This window comes from Leptodactylus fuscus, chromosome 2 (assembly GCF_031893055.1).
Source record: "Leptodactylus fuscus isolate aLepFus1 chromosome 2, aLepFus1.hap2, whole genome shotgun sequence".
NCBI lineage: Eukaryota > Metazoa > Chordata > Amphibia > Anura > Leptodactylidae > Leptodactylus > Leptodactylus fuscus.
Window position 1 is genome coordinate 220,074,274 of NC_134266.1, and position 7,629 is coordinate 220,081,902.

General features: G+C 39.7%; 1 pseudogene; it reads right to left on the reverse strand.

Moving 5' to 3' along the window:
• Nucleotides 1–7,307: 7,307 nt before the first annotated feature.
• LOC142196369 (U6 spliceosomal RNA) lies at nucleotides 7,308–7,420 on the reverse strand (annotated as a pseudogene).
• Between the last annotated feature and the right edge of the window lie 209 nt (nucleotides 7,421–7,629).

Below are 7,629 nucleotides of genomic sequence, written 5' to 3' on the forward strand. Positions count from 1 at the left end.
CTTTATGTGACGGAGCCGGCACCTGCATGGTGAAGATTATTAGAAAGGCTCTAAGGTCAACACATTATAAACCAGAAGTGAAGAGGGAGCGTTTTACCTTGTTTTACCTTAGTGAGCTCAGAAACGCAACAGTAATGAAGCCCAATACATTAGAATATAGTATAAAGGACTACGAGTATATGGTAGAGCCTTGAAGTGTAATAAAACAGATTGTAGTGAATGGATTAGTCTGCTTGTGGTTATTTCTATAGGCTGTTAATATAAGGCGTCCTTCATATACATCCAGCTATATTTTGAACAAACAAACACACTTGACTTCAAGAATACTATAGAAATGACCAAAAACTGCGACATATTTAGCTTTTTTAGTATTTCACTATGTAGTTTATTGAAATGTCTGATTGTAGTGTTTTGAAACAAATTTTAAGAAAAAAAACAGCAAAAAGGTGTGTGTAAAATCTGTGCTTTTTATCAATTTGCTATATTTGTATCCCACATGGAATCAGACTTGGAGTTGTCTGTTTTTCAGCAATATTTGTTCAAAATGATAAAAGGTAGAAAGATAAGCCCATGTCAAAAATGCAAACATGGAACCTGATTTTATTACTGCATGTGAAAGTGGCCTAAAGATGGCGGTACATGTTATTTCATCAAGCGTACAATTCAAGTAATTATTACTAAAGAAAACTTGTTCAATTGAATTAGGTTATAATTTTTGGCTGAAAACACCTACTCTTTGTTGTTGGGGAACACCCCAGGGAATGGATGCCGTAGATTTCAAATTAAAACAAAATGGCTGACGAGCTCAAAGGCCCCACATTGCGGAAATGCACCTTTTTTTGTGGCAGATTTTGCTGCATTTTTTTTTTTCAACCAAAGCCAAGAATGGCTACAAAGGAATCCTATTATTGTGAGTTTGGATGTTTGTGTGTTTGTGTGTTTGGATGTTTGGATGTTTGTTCCTCAATCATGCAAAACCCGCTCGACCGATTTGGCTGAAAGTTTCCACAAACATAGTTAATACACCCGATTGCACAATAGGCTACTTTTCGTCACAATAGCGCACATACGTTTGTGCCAGGACCCCCACAAAACCCAAACTCACACCACCATCTCTGCAATCTAACACACTTTGGACCATAGCAAGCCACAAAATTCCTATTACCCTCTACAGCCTCGCCCCTAACCCCACACAATCACATATACATATACTTTACCACTTTGCCCCTCACCTTAACGATACTCCAGGAGGCTCTCTTTAACGCTCCGGAGCAGCCATGTTTGCCGACCCCCACCGCTCTGACAATCCGCGACACCGCCCACCCATGTCAATACCCCTAGGAGGTCTAATAAATGCATAAAAAAAGTTTAAAAAAAAAGTAAAAAAAATATAAAAACAAATAAAAAGGATTACAAATTCAAATCACCCCCCTTTCCCTAGAACACATATAAAAGTAGTTAAAAACTGTGAAACACATACATGTTAGGTATCCCCACGTCCAAAATCGCCCGCTCTACAAAGCTATACAAATATTTTGCCTGTTCGGTAAACGCCGTTGCGGGAAAAATGGTCAAAAGTGCCAAACCGCCGTTTTTTCACTGTTTTGATTCTGATAGAAATTTGAATAAAAAGTGATCAAAGCAATAACATTTCCCGAAAATGGTAGAACTACAAAGTACACCCGGTCCCGCAAAAAAAGACGCCCTATACATCCCCGTACACGCACGTATAAAAAAGTTACGGCTGTCGGAATATGGCGACTTTTCAAAAAAATTTTTTTTAACAGTTTTGCCTTTTTTTAAGGGGTCAAAATGTAAATAAAACCATATAAATTTGGTATCCCCAGCATCGTAACGAAACACAGAATACAGGGGACATGTCATTTTGGTTGCACAGTGAACGCCGTAAAACCAAAGTCCGTAAGAAAGTCGCAGAAATGCATTTTTTCTTCAAATCCACCCCATTCTGAATTTTTTCCCTGCTTCCCAGTACATTATATAGAATAAATAATGGTGGCATCATGAAGAAAAATTTGTCCCAGGAAAAATTAAGACCTCATATGGCTCTGGGAGCGGAGAAATAAAAAAGTTATGGGGTTTAGAAGGAGGGGAGTCAAAAACGAAAAACAAAAAATGCCATCGGCGGGAAAGGGTTAACTTCAAATACTTCTGTCCCAAAGTCACTATGTACAGTTTCTCACAACACCGTATAGCAGCTGTAATACAAATGAACTTTAACACAAAAGTCTCACGTATTCTCTGAATTATAGAAAAAACAAGATACAAAGTTACATTTCATATCCCATACCTTATACACACTATGAAAACCTTACCCATGCCTGTATATACCCACTTCTACAATCACCGCAGACAAAGTCTCGGGTACCAGCTAGTAGGAAATATATAGAAAGTTCTTATACTTCTGCTTTCTGCTCAGTTCACTCTTGGCATTAGCTCAAAAAACTGCAGCCAAATTTGCGGTGTTTCTGTAACGTGAGGCCTCAGCCTTAGGCCTGGTTCACATCTGTTTTCGGTATTCCGTTCAGGGAGTCCACTTGGGGACCCCCCCGAACAGAATACCGAATGCATTGACAAGCGGTGAGCTTCTGAAAGCACACGAATCTCATAGACTATGATGGGGTCCATGTCCTTTCCACGCATTGTCCACATGAGTCAAGTGGAGAGGAAAGTAGACCATGAAGTACTTTCTTATCTGCATGTTCTGCGTGGACAGTGTGCGGAAAACAGACAGACCCCATTATAGTTTAGGGGCACGTGTGCTTTCATTGCTTACTGCTTGTCAATGTGTTTGGTATTCTTTTCGGGGGTCCCCATGCGGACTCCTCGAACAGAATACCGAACGTTGATGTGAACCAGGCTTAAGAGGTCTCCTGCAGACAAATGGCATGGATGTGGTTATCACTGACTTGTACATTAAAAATGAATTGACAGGGACAGAACTGCAGACCGCTATAGGATAGATATAGGATAGATATAGGATCTGCTCCATAATTTGCAGCTCTTCAGTTTGGCAAAAAATTTCCACAAAAAGGACGTCTGTGATGGGTCCATGGAAATGTACGGGTCCATACTCTTATCCTCGGTTGTGAATAAAAAGTATAGTCATGTGTATTACAGTTTAGTAACTCCATGTGCCTCATAGTAATAGCAGTTAACCCCTTCATGTCCCTCACATTAACCCCTGAGCTTTACACAAGGGTTACTGGTGTGAGATATATGGAGGTAATAATTAAGTATCTTCATTATTGAGGGCCTTCGTTAGTACCCTCATATGCCTCACATATTAGTAATCCTTATGTGAGGTACAGAGGGGTTAATATGAGGGACATGATGGAGTTAACTGTTATTAATGTGAGGCACATGGAGTTACTGAAACTAGATTAATAACCCCAAATGCCTGACATTAACAGAAATAGTAATTCAATAATGTACCTGGTGTTTTCTTTTTTACTTTCTCTTTGTATGGAGCTTCCTCTCCTCCTCCTGGGGAAGACTTAGACTTTGCATGATGCAGAGCAGGAGCTGAGCTGCAGCAGTCTCAGTCTGAGGAGAGCAAGGCTTCACATGGCACCACAGGCCTTGCTGAACTGGAGGCGGGGCGGGAGCGGGGTTACTAGCTCACACAGCAGCTCATACAGAGCCTTCCCTGAAGCCCCTGCTAGCACGGCCGCTGCGCAGCTACAAGTGACTGCATAGCCCAGCGGCCGCTGCACAGTGAGTGACCCGACTGTCTGTTATGGTAACTCCATAAACATAAAGGTAAAATAATAGGCAGCACAGGGGGCCCCTTAAGCTGTGGGGGCCCTGGGAAATTGCCCAGTTTGCCCCCCCCCCCCCCCCCCCCCTAACGCTGGCCCTGGCAGGATCTATTGTAAATTCAGTCCACATGCAGACTTTGTCTTTGCTGTTTGTCACAAACAGTATTTCAGCTTGAGTTGTTGTACTTTTTTCGGTTGCAGAATTTTCTGCAGTTTTTAGAGAGTTTTTAAGTCCAGAATGGCTTGGAAAGGAATGGGAAATATATAGGAAGCTCTTATACTTTCCCCTTCTGCTAAGTTCACTCTTGACTGTCTCAAAAAATGCTGCAAAATCTGGGGGGATCTCAATGGTTTTTTTTTAAGGCTGTGTTCACATATTTGTCAGGATTTCTTATTTTCTGTTGTATTATAAGAGTAGAAAAATGGAAATGCTGCTGGAGATGAATCCATCATATGCCCTTTCGTAAGACTTTTTGGTCAGTGATTCTAGAAATTTGGGAATGATATTCTTATCTGATGCAGATGTGAACACGGCCTAATTTGGGTACTGGACATATACTACAGTATATAACTGTCTGTAACTAGCAGCCCAAGACTGGTTATAGACACCTGATCTTTGTAATCCTAGAATAAGCCATTAACAAGGAACACTTGATCAAATCTTTGTCGAATTGCCCTGAAGAGCTAGAAGCAGCCATAGTAAATTCACCAAATATATAACTATGTATGCAAAGTTAAAGAAAAAAAATAATAATCTATGTATTTTTCTTCTGTTTCCATATTCTCACTGTTTAAATTAAGACAATTTACGACATTTCTTCCCAGATTTCCAAATGCTCTATGTTTTTCTTGTTTTTTTCTTATATTATTTCTATTGTGGTCATCCAAGCATCATGGATACTTGAATATTAAAGCATTACTGTACTCGCATGTCCTCTGTTCTCTACACAGATACCAGTTTGCTTTATTTTTATTTTTTTTAATAGTTTTTTTTTTTCCAATGTAAGTAATTAGGATGGTTGATGTGAAGGTAAGATCAGCAAAATTGGGAGAACCTAAGCTTGGGTAACAAATGGGTTTCTCAGGAACGTCACATGAGGACAGTTTTCTTGCATAGAGTTGGCAGAGAGGTGATAGGTCATATGATGTCATAGTTGGCGTTCGCCATAAGCTCGCTCATGGACAGCTGTGGGTGGCCCAGCAGGAGGCTGTGGGGGAGGTTTTGAATAAATAGCTTTTCTGTGCCCTAATTTTTACTACCTCCTCCCCTTTCTCTCTCTCACAAATACCCTTGTGATTATTATGAATTTATTTTTTGTCCCCTTTCCATTTGTGAATTTGGGTCACTGTTGTTTCAATTTATCATATGATTCACTGGCTGGACCCTCTACGTGACCAGAACAATAGAAAGAGCTTGTTAAACTTTTGACATCTAACTTGGAGAAAAATAAATAAACGCATGAGCTTGAAAACTTTACAACTAGGGGTGTCGCTCCCCTTCCCCGAATATACTGTACTGTTCGGCTCAGCTTTTCTTTGTTACTTATTCCATCGTTTCTTGTCAACTTATCTTTCTGAGGTTATCAGATATCAAAATAAAATAAATTTAGCTTTTCAAAGGTTTTGCATCTAAGTTCTTAACATTGCTGGTTTGTTACGTGAGTGTTTCAGTAGTATAGTATAGCACTAAAGAAACTTTCAGGTTCAGGTATTGAATATTGTGTTGCTTTATCTTTACACAAAATGTAATAAAAGGTAAACCCTAAACCATAAATGTGAATTATTAATATCTTTACATGTAGGGTAGTCAATAATAACATTTGCATAGTTGTTTTGATCCCGGGTTATACCTTGTTTTATATCCCAATCCTGCACGTATAGGTTTGCTGGTTGTAACTGGAAAATACCATCAACTTTTCCATTAGAATTATTTCCACCAACCTATAAATGTTGGAAGATTTAGCTCTGAAAAATGCAGAATTGTGAATGGTGCTATGGACTATAATATATATTATAACTTAGAGGATAAGACAGGCAATTCATTTGCATTGTTACTCAACTTTTATAGAAAATGTTGTTTCCCTGATGCAACTTCAGTGCTTTACCTGACCAATTGGCTTTAATAGCTGGAAATTTGTTTTTCTATTTTGCTATCAGTTCAGTCGTACCGAAACATACACTGATAACAGGGGTACTGATATGGTAGTGGACAAGTAATAAAAGATGTTGGTGAGGCCTCGTTCACATTTGCGTCGGTAATCCGTTCGGTGGACCCCCCAAACAGACTACTGAACGCATTGGCAAGTGGTGTACAGTGAAAGCACACAGACCCCATAGACTATAATGCGGACTCCCCCGAACGGATTACCAATGCAGATGTGAACGAGCCTTTGTTTGGGGTTAGTGACATGGTATCTAATCAAGGAAGAGGTGTTTATTGCAAATACTTCAATATTCTAAGCAGGAGTGAGATTTATACTTTAAACAACAGGATCTGTACTTGTCTGAAGAAGATAGATGGATGGGCTGTCCAAGGTGTACTGGCCATGAAAAATGATTCATGCACTGTATTCTATAATAGTTCCAACTACACCTGTGTCAAGTACAAGCCTGGGATGGTAATCTGGTAGGGGGTCTGAATTTATTTCAGGGTCTTAAATTATTTGTGTTGATGTAGTCAGGAAGAGCATTCGTAGCTGCTGAAATTTTCCTGTGTTACTTCTCATACATGTATATATATACGGCCTGGTCTACATAGAGATTTTTTTGGGACACAATTCACTGGTTACAATGATGGCGCTACAGCAGCACTACACAACAATACATCCAGTTAGTTTATGTACTGCAGCTGCCACTCAAATGTAGAATGGGATTCACAAAACTTTATTTGCAAAGGTTAACCTTTGCCATATAGTTTTTGTGCTCTAAGTATGGCATAAACAATGGTATGGAAGAATTTGCCATACCATTGTTCATCTGACTACAGGAATATACCAGCGAGTCCAGTACTGAGTCAGAGGCAGAATATTACTGACATGATCTCTTATCCCGTCAAACAAGCACCCTGCTTCGCACTTATGAGGGGCAATAACTCCAAAATAGATGTGGATGGGTCTCCCTAGATTTGTTTTGGATGAACTGGCAAAAATGACCTGTGCCAGTGAAACATGAGAAAGAAGCAGAGAGAAGGAATATCACTTCATCTGTGACCAGGAAGGCTTTGTCATCATCACCTGACGGCCGCTAATCCAATGATGAGGGGCGAGTGGAGAGGTCACAGTGATGATGTCATAGACAATATATAAGATCATGGAGCCATTTTATGGAGACGATAGCAGGGAATTACCTTGTCCATCGGGGCCAGCACAGAGATAGTGGTAAAGCAACAACAATGACTGAACTACACATAAATCTAGGCATGGATTAGGTCGATTTACTTAATTTAGATAGATACATTGTGTAGCTGTCTAGGTGGTCAGGACCGGGGTCCGTATACATTTTCATTCTCAGTGCATGAAAGAATTGTAGCAAAATATGGAACACTTCAATAATTTACGTCTCATCTTTTCACCATGTTTGGGACAATGTTAATCTTCTCTGTATTGTTCCAATTTTAGTATATGGGCTGCCGAAGTGAGCACAACTCCTTGGTCTTCATGTGTTGCCATATAGTCCTTTTCAAATTCTGTACTTGCCACGTTTTTTTTTTTTTTTTTTCAACCGGGTACACTGCCAGACTGACACAATTTTTTCTTCAAATGCTGTCACTTCAAGTCACGACTGCCACTGATGGCATTCTAAAAACGGAGTGAAACAGAAAAAATCCCCATTGTCTCTTCCAATAAGAAAC